We start from the raw sequence: 18,989 nt of genomic DNA, 5'->3' as shown, positions 1-18,989 counted from the left end.
TAAGTTTTCTGCTTAAGTTAGATTGATAGGAAGTACTTGCGATAGATCAATGATATTTTGTATGAAGTTGCATTACTATCAGTACATATCAGTTTGACGACTAATTTAAGGCCCTGTTTCCTAGGTCATAGTCCAGTGACTCTCAATCAATTAACAATTGCAATGTTAAGTTATATCATTTGTTAGTTTGATAGGAACTACTTACAATAGACAATATCTATAAAGTTACATTGTTGTCTGTATATCTCTGTTTGTCAACCATTTCGAGGCCCTACCCACTTGTTGGTCCAGCGACTTTGAATTCATTAGCAATGTTGCTGTCCATCAGATTGTCTTTTTCTGAATTTCATCCCGATAGGCGAGACATATCTCTGTGTCAACAGTTTATTACTTTTTGTAATATATTGTAACTTATAGCATCACATAAATAGTTTACCTTTCAAAGAAAACGGTATCAAGAGTAATCAGGCAGAAATACCCTACATAATACTTGGGAACCACATGAAATAATAATAATGAATGTGGAGCAAGGGTATATATAGTCACCAAACCATGTGGTAGTTTCAGTGAAATATTACCATATGTCCTGGATTTTTTCATTCGTCGACACGACAAAGATGTAAGTAAGTAAAAAAATAAGTAATCTTTATCTAAAGTCGGATTTTCATATGTACAATCACAACATTGAACACGAGTTCTTTAGAGCTCTTTAGCCGACTGATATATATAACAACGTAACATGATCAATCAACATGTACATTTACAGCACTTACAAACATTTCAAGCAACACATATGAATAGATACAGATAAATAATTTTGGTCTGAAGCCAGCCTTCTTTAACAAGTCAAAAATTCTGCTATGTATAAAATAATATATTTGTTACAAAATCATCGTCTGCTTAATGAATGGTGATGAAAAAGACTTTTATAAATTTGGTGCATTACTGGGCGCTTTTCTGGATATACCTTCATAACCCTTCATAGCCAAAAATTTGAAAGCCAGTGATGTATAAATGCCTGGATACGTTAGGAGCTTCATGTCCGAATATGGTCAACTTTGTCTTAGGTAGTTGGAATCTTAGTTTCTTATCAATGGAGAATTTCAGTACCAAACCACTTACTATGGAGCTAATGCATGATACCCACGGAGCTAGACCTGTAGCTATATCGACCCAGTGTTATAAAATGAATATGACACTTTATAAATTTGGTGCGCCAGAAGTCCTTTTTTAGATTTACCTTCATCGGGAAATTCTATAACCAAGCATTTAAAAGCTTTCGATATGTAAATACCTGAATACGCGAAGAACTATGTGACCAAATTTGAAAAAAAAATATTCAAATTCATCTAAGTCAATATTGCCTGAGAGTGTTGGAAACTTAGTTCCTTAATAATACTAACGTTAGTACTTAAATTAATCAACGGAGGATTTCAGAAAAGTATGCTTTGAATCATGTCAGTAAGAAGCACTAGGTACTGAGCTCAGATACTCTCGGGGACTGTCAGTCCACGAGCAGCGGTTTCGACCCGTGTGGCAGTGCTATATAGAATTGAAAATAACAATTTATAAAGGTGCGTTTGAAGCGCTTTTCATATTTACCTTCACCATGAACACACAATTCCAAAAACTTTGAAAGCCAATTTTGTATAAATACATGAAAACGCCAGAAGATATACACTCACCAAAAAATACCTAAAACGTAAAATTAATTGAATAATATAACATTGTTGTTGTAATAGGTTAGTAGTAAGAGTTGGCTACGTTAGAGGCAGGACTTCTGAAAGGGCGATATAAAGATGTGAATCTATATTGTCAAAGTCCTATATTAAATTAAGATCGTAATGCCGACCAAAACAAATTACATAAAATTAAGGTACACACAACTAATGCTGCGTTCACACGTAATTCGAATTCGATTCGCATTAACTAATTCGAATTAGTTTAATTCGCATTCGAAACGTTTAACGTCCAAACGTAAATTCTAATTCGAATTGCAATGCGCGTAAAATTCGCTTTACTGTCCTAACGACGTTAACTTTTAATTCGTATTAACAAAAACAGATTTCTAATGCGAATTGGATAATGCGATTTAGCCAATTCGAATCAATTCGAATTAAAAAAGAAGAGTGTGTGAACGCGATTAGCGAATTCGATTCGCATTCGATTCGAATTCAATTCGAATTAATGCTGCGTTCACACGTAATTCGAATTCGATTCGCATTAACTAATTCGAATTAGTTTAATTCGCATTCGAAACGTTTTACTTCCAAACGTAAATTCTAATTCGAATTGCAATGCGCGTCAAATTCGCTTTACTGTCCAAACGACGTTAACTTTTAATTCGTATTAACAAAAACGCAATTCTAATGCGAATTGGATAATGCGATTTAGCCAATTCGAATCAATTCGAATTAAAAAAGAAGAGTGTGTGAACGCGATTAGCGAATTCGATTCGCATTCGATTCGAATTCAATTCGAATTAAATGTACGTGTGAACGAGGCATAAATGTACGTGTGAACGAGGCATTAGTAACTTTTGTAAATACTTACTTGGGTAAAAAAAAAATCTCTCTCTGCTAGCAAACGTTGATAAGGAACATATAGAGTTCTGTTGTTAAGACGGCAACGTCATAAAAAAGCAACGACATAAAACAAAAGTATCAACAATCAAGTGGCTTGCGCCAATCGTGAAGGGTCTGAGGGATACATTATTCCAAGGTTTTGTTCCACCAAAATGAAACAAATACATTTAGTACATTGTACCAGTTTCATGGCGTTTGAAATAACTTTGAGGGGTGCTTATTTCCCAAATCGCGCTTTTTGGTAATTTCCCCCTATCCCACTTTTTTACCATATATCCCACATCCCTACTTTTTACCCTTATATCCCACATCCCCACTTTTTACCCCCTATATCCCACATCCCCTATTTTTTATCCCTATATCCCATATCCCCACTTGTTTATCCCTATATCCCACATCCCTACTTTTTACACCTATATCCCACATCCCCACTTTTTACCACCTATATCCCACATTCCCACTTTTTACCCCCTATATCCCACATCCCCACTTTTTTTACCCCCTATATCCCACATCCCCTATTTTTTATCCCTATATCCCATATCCCCACTTTTTTATCCCTATATCCCACATCCCTACTTTTACACCTATATCCCACATCCCCACTTTTTACCACCTATATCCCACATCCCCACTTTTTACCCCCTATATCCCAAATCCCCACGTTTTTTCTCCCTTCATCCCATATCCCAACAGCGTGTCATCCCTCTCATATTTAACTGATGCACAAACAATTTAAATTTAAAAACACTATGAAGTGTTTTTTTTACTGAATTCTATATTTTTGTAATATATGTGTGCAAAACAAGTAAGGTGCAGTGTTTCTTTCATTCTTTCTTGGTTTTTATTTAAGTTTTTATCATGATAGCTAGAATTCTATGAACATATTACTGAATAACATCAGTTAAGTATTGTTAAGTATTGTTATATGGATATGAATTAGTGAGTATTTTTACAACACCGACGCCACAATACAGTTCCACAAATAGTTGAAAACTACCAAATAGTAGTTATGTTGATATGTTAAATATTGTTTAATGACAAATGTCCCACACCAGGTGCAGGTTTAGTATATGATACATTGTTTTATAGATTAACTCTCATAATTACTCTAGTTTATACCAAAATTATGTTCTTATTGTGGAAGTGTGCCAGCTTTTTGTATACGACCTAGTCATATGTCATTATGCTTCACTGAAAACATTGCGTTGTTGATATTTGAAAGCCGGATAAAGCACATACAATATACAGAACGAAAGACAAAACATGAAAAATATTGCTTTATAAAAAAAACTTGTGTTATATGTTCTTCAACGAAGGACCACATTATTATGAAATGCATAATGTCCGAGCACGTCTTCCGATAACTTAAGTATGCTTTACGAATCTGTTCTATTTATTTTACATAATAAAAAATTAGGAGACCACTATTTACCGGAGTCCAAATGTTTATGTAAGCAACTACATGTCAACACTCGGCCTTCAAAGTTATATATACCGTAAAGTAAGCTATAGAAGCACCCGATAGGAGAAAATGTAAAACAATTTAAACGTGAAAAAAACAACACCCTGATTAATGATAAAACAATGAACGAAAAGCAAATATAACGGACAGCAATCACCGACAACCACTGAATTGTGGAATAATGTTTGGTTCAACCAGAGACATATACTATTATAATATATGTCGCTGGTTCGATGCACCAATCTCACTTGCGATATTGACAATTTTTATATTTTTCGAACCATATTTATGGTAGTTTTTAAAGATTCAACAGGTTGGAGCTCATATCATGATATTTAGCTCAAAATTCCTTTACTGGGTCTAAATAAAATTTCTGTACGGTGTTCGGCAATATACAAAAACTTTTATTCCGATATTGACAATTTTTGGTTATTTTTTTAAATACGGAAAAATTCCACTTTTCTTCTTCTAATCCAACTAATTTTTTTCTACTGACTGTCATATTTGTTTTTCGTAAATTGTTTTGTTATCAATTAGGCCGTTAGTTTTCTCAATTGAAATGTTTCATATTTTGTATAGCCGTCTATACGGTATGGGTTTTTCTCATTGCTGAAGTCCGTACGGTTGCCTATAATTGCTTACATCCACTTTAATTTAACTTTGAAGGATAGATGTCTCATTGGCAATCATACCTGATCTCCTTATTTTTATAATAATACCTCCTTTTCAATTTATAACATTTTCATTTTATTTCTGCTAATCTTGGCTCTAGATCATAAAACTTTTCTCAGTACTCTGAGTACAAAATTTGTGCTCCAAACACCAAATCCAGGATTTTGATTGGTTGATTTCTGAGTCTGAGTAGGAAAATCGTGCTCGAAAGTTTTATGACCGCAAGGCCTGAAGTTGTAGGACATACATGGTCAAAAAAAGGCAGGGGACTGGCATATCATGCACTCATGGTACATGTACCGTTGTTTCTTTCATAAGTGTGCGTACACTCTAAAAAATGTGTTTAGAGCCTAAACACTTTCCTAAACACATTTATGAAACCGATTTTTGACATGTTTTAAATCTAAACATGTTTAATATTTAATGTGCTAACAGCCTAAACGTGACAAGCTATAAAGTGCTTAGACTGTAATCATGTTTAGCTGTAAAGCGTTTAGACTAGAAACACGTTTAGCTAAAAAGTGCTTAGACTGTAAACATGTTTAGCTGTGAATTGTTGTATCTGGAAACATGTTTAGCTGAGAAGTGTTTTGTCTGGAAACACGTTTAGCTGTGAAGTGTTTTGAATGTAAACATGTTTAGACCATAAAGGGTCGTGAAGAAACATGTTTATCATTTTATTGTGAGAAGCCGTTACTTCATTAGGCCCCAATTAAACTAATATTCCGGAAGGCTTGACTGTAAAACGTATGATAGCTCTCAATAAAACAGGTTTTCATACCATCACAAAAAGGAGCCAATGCATCAAACTAAGAAACTGGAATTTCCATATCAAATTGAATGTGACCAATACCTTTTCAATCTCAATGAGTTTTTTCTTTAATTCAATTCACGTCATTCGACTATTGCATTTTTTCTTCATTTCAAATATTCGTAAAACAGTCTAGAACTTTTGAAATGAAATTATCATTATACTAATTCTAGCTTTAAAAACAAAATTACAACATATAAAACAAAGGAATTTATGTAATCATTTATTTCCAGTTTATCATTGAACACAATCAAAAATAAATTCATATCAAGGTACATGTACATAATATTGACCAATCTTCTACTTGTACCCCATCCCTACAACAAAACAATTTGAAAATGTCCTGTTTTCATTTTACAGGTCAATAAGAGCTTCTCCTTTCTTAGTGCCCAACTGCTGGTCAATGGCCTGAAATATAGAAAAATATTGATAAGCAACTAAGTAGAATTAATCTAAAAATATAAGAATACGAACTACAACACCAAAAAGTAAACGCATGATTTAAGATCCAGATAACAACATTAGGACTGTGGTATAAAAACATAAATTTACTGATGAATCAATTGATATTTTTTAATATAAAACTTCTTTTCATGCTTAATATTATTCATTTGATCAAATATATATTGGCATTTTTAAAATCAAATACACTTTTGATTCTTACCTAGCAGCATATTTGCTACTGTTCTTTATCTCCTCTTTTAGCATGCCAAGACAGGTGATGATTTCCTCTGCACTTCTCTCATCTAGAATAAAACAATACATATCAATCAAATTATAAAAAAAATCACAACCGCTTATAACTATTGAAATAAACAAGCATCTTTCTATTTATTTTGAGGAAATGTTGATTGTGCATATCGGAAGTGCTTACGAAAACAATGAACTCGATATGACACTGGATTTGCGAATGATGCACCTCATCCTGATAAGACTCGGCAGATTCCGCTACTCTTCATGTTCCATTATATTCTGCCGAGGAGTACCAAACGAAAATTATCCTCACAAACTCCTTTCCAAGAACATATATAAATAAAAAAATAAATGCAAACTTGCATGATAGAACATTAAACAGCTCTTATCATCTATACACAAGATAGTTTGAACACATAAAGCTCTTACAAGCACATGTTTCGTGGGATGGTACCCCCTTTTCTCTCTTGCATTGACTATACGGTAGTGTACTTGTAAATAATGCTTATAACTGTCAATAATCATTTAAAATTGGCAGTACAAAATAAAAGACAGTATAATCATAACTCCTTACCTTTCTGAAACAGTCAAGTTACGGTCAGTTATGGTCAGAAGTAAACAGCGTGGCCTTTGACTTCGGGTTCTTTGTTTCTTCTTCCCGCTCAAAAATTAGCACGTGATATGAATGCCGTATTCGGCCTAAATGTGTTGTAATTCTAAACGTGTTTAGGAAAGTGTCTAAATATTGAAAGTGCTTAGAATTTAAACACGTTTAGCTTTATATACTTGACAAAGTAGCTAAACATGTTTAGCACAGCAACATGTTTATTGAAAAGTGCTGAGAGCCAAAACATGTTTATTTTTTTATGTTTAGAAATTAAACACTTTCCTAAGCACATAAGTCTTACAACACGTTTAAATTCTAAGCACAATTTTTACAGTGTACGTTTCGGAATTTTAGAATCTACTGTAAATTTTTTCTTGCAATTTTTATGTAGCAGTTCACAATCGATCAAAAAAGGGAATCATGTGCTTAAAGATAAGCTTAAACAGAACAGAATAAAAAGACAACAAAAAGCATCGCAAGTTTGCGACTTTAACCGTCAATTGGTGCCCGCAAATCTTCAAATACTGTACTGTCATTTGCATTTTAATGCAACTGTAAAAAAAAAACACTGCAAAATGACAAATTCTTAGTTGATCAAACTACGTCTGAGCTTCCCCGCACAACATCAAACATGCATCAAGCATGGAATTGATGTCCTGAAATTTGTTGCAATATCCAACCAAAATAAACGTTACAGATTTTGTTGTATTAATTTAATTTTAGATGTAACACGTTTTCTGATTGGCTGAAAGTTTTTTGGTTATCAGCTCATAGACATAATTTTGCCATGCGATCGTGACGTCATCAACGTTTTTTCATGATTTACTCCTTAGAAATGGAATTTAGAATTAAATAATAAAAAATGACTAATATTTTTTCTGTCTATTCGAAATAACCTCAAACATGTGGTGCACACCTTTAAATTACCCGCTACGCGAGTTATTTAGTGTGCACAACATGTTTGATGTTATTTCGAATAGACAACTGTATCGCATGTCATTGAGATATTGTATGGCTGACCCCATAAACCGCTAAATCATATAGGGTTTTTACCAGCCTTATTTTATGCATACCCGCTCAAAGTATACATTCATAATATGCCGTTTCCAATTCTTGTTTTTCTCATTTCCCTCGGTACATTTGTTCTTTGTAAGAAGTTCGACAAATACTGTTTTGAAGAGTATTGAACTAATGTTAATGCAACTTAACACATATTCTGAATGATTGTTGCTTTGTTTACGTCTTTTGATTTTAAAACACTAATTTTTAAATGGGTATGCATTTCTTTTATACGCCCTCACATCTACAATATGGATCTATTTTCTCTGTTTGACAAATTGTAATGAGGCCGAAAGTTTTTTTAGCTGAAGATCAAGTATGACTGCTTAACGAATAAACGCCAAGAACAAAGCAAATCCGCCTTTCAAAACGTTTGACAGACTTTTTATTCTTTATAAGTTAGAAGAAATCTTTGTAATCTATTTCTTTCCTTTAATGTGCGAGTTTATTTATATGTTCAGATTGGAATTGTTGGAGCAGATTCCACGAGATTCCTCGAGATTTGGAAGGACTTCTCATTTACTTACTGAATTAAAATCCAAACTTCCAATTTCGTTCTTTTAAATCGCAATTTATGTCAGAACCTGGTGTTGTCAATAGTTGGACATAGGATTCTAGCTTAAGAACAGCGCAGCTCCGAATTTGTTTGTCAGTTGAAGAGACGCGATTCTTATATAATTTAGCATTCTCATCAAGACAAAACTATCTTTACAAAAACTCAACAGAGCAGAACGCATAACAGTTACTTTTTGATGATGTCTTTCATGGTTCCGTACAAAAAGAAATTGCAAAACGGTCGTTATCGCTGAATAATTGGTTTTATGAATTAATTTAATATTGAAAGCGCTTCTATATAGTAAAGTTGTAAAAATTAATTGAATTGGCGGGACTACTTTAAAACAGGCAGATCACTTTTCAATATTTGCAGATTTTTTAAGAGACACGAGGTAATAAGTATTTTAGTTAATTACCCATAACACTCTAGTATTTTGTGAAGTTTTTAGCAGACAACTGTTACTATTTCTTTTACATGCATCCACGTAAGCCACCGTGATAGATCGATTTCACTGTTGTAAGTCAACAGACTCCTAAAATAAGGATGTCAACACCCATTAGTTAAGATGTTTGATTACAATAACTGATAAAGGTTATTTTACACTAGACTAAGTTTTGAAAGTGAATAACCGTGTTTATTATGTTACTTCTGTTAATCTTGAACAAAAGCCTCGGAGGAATTGTCAAAATAATAATGTAAGTTTATATAAGTAATTAATCAAATTTATTCATTGAATAAATTAATAAAAAAGAAATTTAATTGAAATTTACAATAAAGACTGTCATGTTACATATCGATCCCTATAACTTGATATATTGTGACACTATATATAGAAGATTGTTTCAGATATCGATAATTTAATAATCGAGTGCTAAAACGTTATCGATATCGTAAATATTGGTTATCGAGTGGCCTCTTACCTAAAGCAAAGGCATCATAAAGTTATATTTTTTTTATTATTTATTGACTCACTTATTTTGTTTACATCGAGAATTCATTAGCCATTAATTAACTAATTTTTTAAATCATTATGATACGAATGCGATATGACTATTTTCTTAATTCATTTTTGTACCATCAACGGTTATCGAAAGGCTACTCTTATAGCATAGATCATATTGACAACATATTAAATTAACTTATTTTTTATTACTTCTCATTAACATAATGATTGACACATTTACGCACGCGTATCGACAAGGACAGAGTAGTCTCGTTATCTGCTGTTTTATTGCTAGAACCATTCATCCGTGGTATTATACAAGTATGGACAATCATTGATGTATTTTTCAAATTAGCTAAAAGAAAAGTTACTTGTTTTCATCATATGTTTTGATTATTGAATTCTTAAGATGGATTTTATTTTAATTTTCAAAATGGATAGTGAGTGACCCGTTGTAAACGAGGAAAAAGGTCTTTGATTTGTAATACAGGAACTGTTTTTACATGTGATTAAGGTAAGTAAATTTGTTGACAGCATATTAGTGTTACACTCTTTAAATTATAACCGTTTTCAGAACATAATATGAGGAAACCCGTTTATTTTGATACTCACGTTTTAACCATTTTTATTTCCGCATTCTTAAAAATAAATGGACTTACTTACTATTGAATCTTTTCCGTGCTTCTTTTATCATTAATTTATTTGTTTATTTATATATCATTATTTATTTATTTATCTATAAATTTTTCATTATTTATTAATTAATTTATCTTTTAATTATTATTATTATTGTAATAATTATTATTTTTTTTTCTCGCTTATTAAGAGCTTGGTAAGCAAGGGACTTAATATTTAGTGGTACATCATATAGTAAGAAATATACATGTTGTTTGGATGTACAAGTACCCGTCCACGTCCACTCTATATTTCTATTTGTATCCATCTGACGAGTTAAGCATTTTTCAACTTATTTTTATAGTTTGTTCTTATGTTGTACTGTTACACAATTGTCCCAGGTTAAGACGAGGGTTGGCGCCTTCAAACTAGTTAACCTCGCCACATTCTGTATGTGCCTGTCCCAAGTCAGGAGCCTGTAATTCAGTGGTTGTCTTTTGTTGCTGTGTTACATATTTTTTTTTAGTTCAGTATTTTGTACATACATTTGGCCGTTAGTTTTCTCGTTTGAATTGTTTTACATTTGTCATTTCGGGGCCTTTTATAGCTGACTATGCGGTATGGGCTTTGCTCATTGTCGTACGGTGACCTATAGTTGTTAATTTCTGTGTCATTTGGTCTCTTGTGGAGAGTTGTCTCATTGGCAATCATACTACATGTTCTTTTTTATATCATTTGCTTAAAGGGCACTAACTGTCAAATTCATGTTCACCGATTTGACTCAAATTCTCATATTTGATTTATAACAATGTAAAACATTTATCCAAATTATAAAAAGTCAAAAATGATCAATTTACAGGGCATGGGCTCGATAATATGTAGCTTCGTTTCGTGTGTATTTTAGTCTAGACGCCATCTAATTAACTATCGAGTTGACCTCCGAATACCACCGATGGCCATATAAGCAATATAAACATAAATATAGATATAAATAGAAACCGGACTCGTGCAATTGGATTTTTCTAGGTCTGTTATATTATAGATTAAAAATATATATTAATCATCGTTTTTACCTGTACAAGAATGATTTTTTTGTGGATCGAATCAGTCACTCAAATGATTTACCTTTGTTTCACTTTCAATGTTGACATTCTTTTCCTTTAAATAACTCAGCACGCACGATTCATGCGTTATCCATCTCTAGCTAAGGGGTTAAATTGAAGTTCACATGAATACGGATTCAATGAGGTCGAATTATTCACTTGCAAGCGAATAATTCATAAGCAATGTTTCTTAGCCTTTTTTGACAGACAGAATTGAACCATACTGGCTGCCAAAAGCGATATATCATTTCACTATTTCACTTTCATTAATGGTTGAACAAAAAAATCATATTTTATATTTTTATATATCTCGTAGCTAGTGCCCCTTTAAAACAACAACGTCACAAGTCTTTAGCTTTTGTATGTTAGTCCCTTTTAAAGGTATTACATATAACAATTCAAGTGAATATATAGACACTCCTTCCAATATTTGATATTTTTTTCTTATTTTTTTCTAAAAAACAGTTATATCTACATACATATACATGTATACAACAACAACAACAATAATAATATTATTATTTTTTTATTATGTTCGCCTAAATAGACACTCACACACCATAACACTTGAAACACTCAAAGACAAAAATATAATTAACTGTGAGAACTCTCGAAAGTGTCTCAGCAGATCTTACCAGTCAAAAAGAAGATCTTATAATCAAAAGCGCTTTCTTGTCACGAACTGAGTGAAAGTCATATCTTTTCCAAGGGTCATTGAGATATTACCAGATGATATTTATCTGTTTATTGTTTGAATGAAAACATATGACCGATTTTGGTGTGCCGTGTTTTTATATAAGGGGACGACCATTTGATTTTCTGACCCGGGGGGGGGGGGGGGGGGGGGGGGGGATGAGGGCGAGGAGGATTTTGAAAATAAATAACTTGGCCTGGTCTGAAATGAAAAAATGACTTTGCACAACACATGAAAATGAATATTCTGCAACATTAAATGCGGGATACCTGAGGATACACATGTGAAAATAAATAAAAATTAGCATGAGTAGCAACAGATAAAGTAAATGATCAATCCGGAACTCGGAAAAATCATCATGCCCCCACCCCCAGAATATCTAATGGTCGTCTCCTAACCTAAATCAGGAAATCGGTCGGATTCAAAGTTTTTGGAAGCAAGATATACAAAATGTTTGAAATCATAAAACCGGAAGAGCCTAAACAGCTTCAAACGTCCAACGTTAGCTTTCCCGGCCAAAGCGATAGTGCTTCTTCTTAGTTGAGTATTATTTCATTGTCTTTCCTGGATGGTTGCGACAATTTGATTTCTAAATGTTCGATACTATACTGTCAGCTCTGCAACTGATTGTTTTGCATTTGTTTATTAACTCAACTGTTTAGCTTATATGAACTGCTTTGCTATCTAGTGCTTATCTTTAAGTTTTTCCATTTTTACCGGTGTTGATCTGCTGTCCGCTTACCTATAGTTGCGCTTGCCACATTAGCCGCTGATTACATTATTTGTGCAACAGTTCTGACTGTTTAAATATTAAATAGATTTATAAATCTTTACATAAGATTTCTAGAAATCTGTAATGTTGGGTGTTGCATGGCTTTATTTCGTTGTATGTTTTATACGTGCATGATGCTTTGGTATAATTATTTTGTATCCTTTTTTTATTCGGTAAAAAAACTCACTAGAGCTTATGTTTAAATGTTTTACACTATTCAGAATCAAAATAAATATTTCTATGTCTTTATGGCGGACGTTAGTCGTAACCATGCTGTTTCCGGTGTCGGCTTTACTGACATGAACAATTGTTAATTTTTGTGATTAAGTTACGCAGGCGAGATATATCTTTTTATCGCACCGCGGGTAAATTATCACGTTGTGATTGGTTTAACGCCGTCACGTGGTGACCCCTATGGATCCGCAGGGGTTAGTAAATTTCATAGGGGGTTCATGACGTCACGTCTACTGTTAATGGTGACGTCTTCTATTAATGTTGTTGTGTTTCATTGTTTATTTTTCTACAAAACGCAGCAGAAAAAGTCCCGCGTGCGATAAATTCGTTATACGGTTCACTACTGACCCCTACGGACCATAGAGGGTGAATAAAATCCATAGGAGATTCGGCTTCGGCCTCACCCCCTATGGATTTTGCTAACCCTCTATGGATCCGTAGGGGGTTAGTAGCGAACCATATAACTTATATTGTTAATAGTTCATGTTCTGTTATGTACCTTTGTTAGTCAACTGATAGAGATTTTAGATCTCAAAAATCTAGTTAACTCCACCACATGAACATAAATCAGGAACCTCTCCAGTAGTTGTCTGCAATTATCATGATACAACTTGGGCTAAATGTATTTTAAACTTTTCAAGACTCGGCGCGAATAGAGCTTGGCATATCTGTCTATTTTTGAAGCCCACATGTTGACCTTTAAAAATTTCTGGGTGTTTTGTGACGTTTAGTTGCTGTCTCATTGACATATACCCCACATCTGGTTTCATTCATGTATTGTCAATATAGTGTACTAAACGTACGCGTACGAAAACAAAGGAGAAATTCAAGTTGTAAACCATTTTATGTAATTTAGCAGGGTTGCAAACACGCAAGAGATAGACTAATTTATGTGATCAGGTTCTTTTTTCCACAAGTTTTATCTTATATTAAAATGTTTCAAAAGGTGTAACTTGAATATACAACAATCCACCATCTACTGCCAATCTATAACAAAAAGAACATACAAGTAATTATTAATAAAAAACAAATTGTATTAGTCTATGCAACACAAAAACTGAAAAAAATCTGAAAAAGAAAAAAAAATGGATTATTTGACCGTCGATGAAAACAAAACAAAAACAGATAAAATACCAAAAAAAACTTCCTCAATAAAACAATTTTTGTGTGACTAAAAGGGAGGGTCAATTTCCACTGATTCTATTTCACATCAGACCCATTTTCTTAAAAATCTTTCAATATTTACTAAGATACATTATAGCAGCTTCATTGTGTCTGTACTTTAGGTTGATATATACCCATGCTTGAAATATTTCCAAACGTGACCAAATTTTAAAAGCCGGAAAATAGCCCAGAACTGTAATTTTGATAGCTTTTGCGAAATTTTGTGTATCAATCTAAATAATAAGAGGGAATTCTTTAACAACACCAATATTCAATTGAAAGAAACTTTAGGCTATGAATTATTTTTCATTTTGGATGGACTTAGGTACAGTAGTTGTTTTTACAGAATGTGTAAAATGTGTACTATTGTTACAAAATTACCTTCATCAGCAATCTTTCAAGTTGGCTTACATTTTAATTGAAGAATATATGTTTTATCATTTATAATCGGTTTACGTGTGTTATGTAGTCTGTGATATTCAAATTCGAGTCAGTTCTAGCAATACCCTTGTTCTAACTAAACAAACAATTGAAACAAATATATGGGTTATTGCCCCTACCTCTATCATGTTACCAACTCGTCTCAATCGACTAACCTCGGGTGACTCCGCTTCTCTCAATCTATCTATTAGATGGACGTACGGAATCGGCCGAGTTGTGACGAATGGAACTCGTCTGTTTACCAGTTTATCTTTAGAAATGTTCAACTCGAATCTAGCCAACACCTTTAAAAACCACTTCTGCAGATAAAATAAGAGTTTCGCAGGTTAATTTAACCCCAATAAAGCGATTAATTTAAAATTCAAACGAGTTCCCTCTAAACGATTTTGAGTTCAACTATTGTCGGATTTTCAGATGACCTCCTTAAGGAGGATATGAGGTGAATAAAAGCTTTGTTCTTATTACAATGCTGGTCAGTATGTCAACATCGGACATATAGTTGTCAAGTCTCTGTCAATGGACACGTGAATGTGAATATTCATTACGATTCTATATAAAAAAAGAACATAAAATACGATTGCCAATGAGACACAATCAACCATAGACCAGATGAGGTAGATTTAAGCAATTATTGGTCACCTATACCGCACAGTAGGCTTAAAAACATCCAACATGACAAAAAGTAACACATTAAAAACGAGAAAATCAACGGATTTATTCATGTTTAAAACAATTAATAAAAATCAAATGTGATAAGACAGCAACCAATGACATCTACTGAATTACAGACTTCTTACTTGGGACAGGCACATACAGAATGTGGCGTTGTTAAACATGTTGTTGAGCCCCTAACCTGGAACAGTACTTTAACAGCACAACATAAGAACAAACTAAAAATAAGTTGAAAAATTTAAATATATATTTATGTGTCACATTCAATATTTCTTTTCTCTACATGAGTATAACAATATGACAAAGATTTCTCCCGCCCGTCAATTATACTCATAATGAGTATTATCCGCTTGGCTGTGCGGGATGTATAAATACACAGTCACGTCTGATAAGAATAGCAACCTTTGTTGGGCCATGATTTTGCCACTATCCGAGGTACTCTCTTTTTCCTTGGCATTCATCCCGGTCGACCCATTATGCAGACAATACCTACTATATATATAGTTTATTTTTTTCGCACTAAAAATGCATACAATATTTGTAAAGACCATTTAATCAATTATATATCCGAAACTAGCTATAAAAGGACCTTACAATGGTCCCCACTATGTGTTGGGTTTCTAAATTCGACACAAGCCTTACTTGATGTTTCATATTTCAATTGTAAATCGAAAGGAACGGGTACTCAGCTATTTCCCAAAAAGCTCTTGGTAAGGACTTAATATTAGTCCTTTTCGATTACACATGCAATTTTCGTAGATGACAGGACGCATGCGCTTGTCCTCAAAGAAACAAATGCATTTTTTATACATTATGTTAACGTGTTATTATCTCATTAATGATGACAACTACCGCGTGTCACCCTGTTAAAGCAATTATTACATTATGCATATGGACAAATGATATGTCAGCATGATACAATGAAACAATGATTACATGAACGGTTTAGAGGTCATCCAATGGTCAACAGTAGGTTCATAAAATGGTCACATTACTCCTAAATCTTGTTAATGTATATGTAAATCTCGTATATCATCAAATCTTGTTTTAGCTGTATAGAATTCAATGGTTTTGACTTTTAGTAATTTTCAATAAATCATATCAGTTATTGTAATGACATCATTTTAAGTCGGAACAGCTCTTACAATTGCGGATCCAGGGAGTGTTCCGGGGGTTCGACCCTCCTTTTTGTTTGACAACTTATACTTTTGTATATTGGCATATGGTTAGAAACCCCCTGGACCCACGCCTGCCTTTATACACTTTGAATTTCTAACGAATTCAAATTCTTTTCGTTTATTACAATCTTGTTATATGTTAATTTATTTGTATCGTAGTCATAATTTCGAAATGATTTTAGATTAAGGAATATATCTCACTAGCGCAAAGCTCTGGTCTGTTGTAAGGATTTACTGTACTTTAGGTCCTTTTTGGTTTGATAAGCTCCCCAACGTTTGTATAAGGTTTTGAAATTAATTGCCGAAATACGCATCGGGTGAAGTAAAATTGGTACCGTTAATGGTATTATGATGTAAACATTTAGGATTGATTGATTGATCGGTATTGTTTATGTTTATTCCTTATAAGCATGCATTATTTTTTTAACTTCCAGTGGTAACAATAAATACAAAATGAAGGTTCTGCAAAAAAAAAATTGACCGGGGTGAAGGGCGGACAATTTGGGCAACGAATCGATAAGAAATTTAACGAAAAAAGTCGTGTTATAAATTCAGGTCTTTTTAGTCATTTATGGTAGTAAACATAGTCTTGCAAGTAGGTGCATATCAATTATCAGAAAGATGAATTGTTTTATCACGACTTGCTTTTACGTCTCGGCGGTATCAACACGAAAAATTAAAAACAATTGAATAAGTTTTAGTAGTAAAACGTAGACTACATATCCCTGAGGGTGTGGATGGGGGTTTACAGAATAGAAAATAATGGGCAAAAAACATAATGAATAGAATAAAATGGACCAAAAAAATAAAGAATAGAGAATTATGAGGTGCTAAAATATAAAGAATAGAGAATTATGAGGGGCTAAAATATAAAGAATAGAGAATTATGAGGTGCTCAAATATAAAGAAAAGAGAATAATGGGCAAAAAGTATAAAGAATAGAGAAAAATGGCCTAAAAAAATTAAAAAAAAAAACAGAAATGAAGGACCCACCACCCAGATCCTCATCCCTCAGCTAAAATTGAACCTAGACGGGTTTTGGCTGTACTGATTAGGCCCTTTTATATTTTATGCTACCAAAGTATTTTTTATTTCGTTTCCAAAACTTTCGGTCTCGGAACTACCTGATGAACACCCCTCCTACCCCTGAAAAAAAAACCCAAAACATATCATGTGCGCTGAAATCTGAAGCATACAATTACCTTTGTCGTAAAAGATGTAGATTATGTCCGGAAAAGAAATTTTGAAATATAAAATCCCGTTGACACTCTTTAAAAAAATCTATCTTTCCTGGGTTCGATTTAAAATGACCGATATTAGTCACACGAGGAAAGATCGATCTTTTTTTTAATCGAGCTCTCTTCAAGTGTAAACGCTCAGATCGATCCTGTTGGATCCTTCTTAAAGTGAAAGTGATATACATGTGTTAAGACACGAAAATAAATCTGCGCATGTTCGGCGTTGAACTGTATCCAGGATCAGCTGGAAAATACACCGTAAGTGAAACCCGGAAATTTTTTACCAATATGCACGGCTAAAAAAGACAGGATACTCGATTTCGCAAAAAATACACACGTTATCATATTTTTTTTCTCACAATTGTTTGTTTTGCATGCAGTGTAAACGCACTGGATCTAAAAAGATCGAACTTGTTTTAATTCTATTCAGAGACAAGTGCCTGTGGTTGTGGTTCCAGCTTAAAAAGTTTGGTATTTCCACTTCGATCTCTTGAAGTCTCGCAAGATCTTGTGCCTGACATTTAACTGATGGACATATTTTTTCGTAGATTTCGCGATATCAAGTCATATAATGAAAAGTGCGTATTTCCTGGACTTCTGTACTCCAAAGATGACATTCTTAGTGATAAAATGAGGAAACCTTGTACCATGCTATCCGTTGTATCGTTAAAAAACACATAAAAGTGTCTTAAAATATAACATATACGTAATCTATCACTCTTACAGGGAATATCTTTGTGTTATTGATGAAAATAACAAAGTGTGTTCTGATCTATTACAGCATGCACTTCTATAACTTCTACTTTTAAAATCATCATTGGTTTTATTTACCATACAGAGGTCATAGATCAACAACAAAACAAGCCAATGACATCATTGACTTTAGGGCACAGAAATAAAAGAAACAAGCGAAAAAAGATCCCAAAAGTTCCTGCTTCAAGAAATGATATGATTTGTAAGATCATTTGGTAAGGTGAAAGTTTAAAGACACGTCTGAAACAAAAATTTAACAAGGGCCATAAAATGCGGAGAACGCGAAATTGTAGACAGTCATTTGATCAGAAGGACATTAAAAGAAGGAAAATAAATTTAAACCCCATATATCAAAATATTTTAAAGTAAGACTCGTTACATCAAATTGTATTCTTTCGAATTTTCATCGTACAATTTTTGACAAGGCGGTACTGTAAGACTCGTGACCGATCTGTGTTGTTCTGTTCCGTATTTACTTCCTTACGTGGGGGCCATGGTGGCCGAGTGGTCTAAATAGTTGAAAATATTGTATCACTAGCCTGTTAAGACTGAAGTTGTTAGTTAGAATCTGGCATATGACAGATGCGTTCGACTCCAATCTTAATTAATTGACTAGGATTGTCAGTTTTCCTGCCGAAGGTCGGTGGTTTTCTCCGGGCAGTCCGGCTTCCTCCACCAATAAAAACTGGCAGCCAAGAAGTGCTGAAAGTGGCATTAAATCCCAATCAATTGAT

General features: G+C 33.4%; 1 protein-coding gene across 1 annotated transcript in view; it reads left to right on the top strand.

Moving 5' to 3' along the window:
- Positions 1-9,708: 9,708 nt before the first annotated feature.
- LOC127718086 (uncharacterized) overlaps positions 9,709-18,989 on the top strand; it is a 64,615-nt gene continuing 55,334 nt past the window's right edge. Inside the window, exon 1 of the mRNA XM_052223983.1 lies at positions 9,709-9,905. The gene's annotated coding sequence lies outside the window, so the exon portion shown is untranslated. The remainder of the gene's footprint in view (positions 9,906-18,989) is intronic.

The sequence above is a fragment of the Mytilus californianus genome, unplaced genomic scaffold, assembly GCF_021869535.1.
Source record: "Mytilus californianus isolate M0D057914Y unplaced genomic scaffold, xbMytCali1.0.p SCAF_1, whole genome shotgun sequence".
Classification (NCBI taxonomy): domain Eukaryota; kingdom Metazoa; phylum Mollusca; class Bivalvia; order Mytilida; family Mytilidae; genus Mytilus; species Mytilus californianus.
Note: the sequence above shows the minus strand (reverse complement) of the source record. Positions and strands in the feature narration are given on the sequence as shown.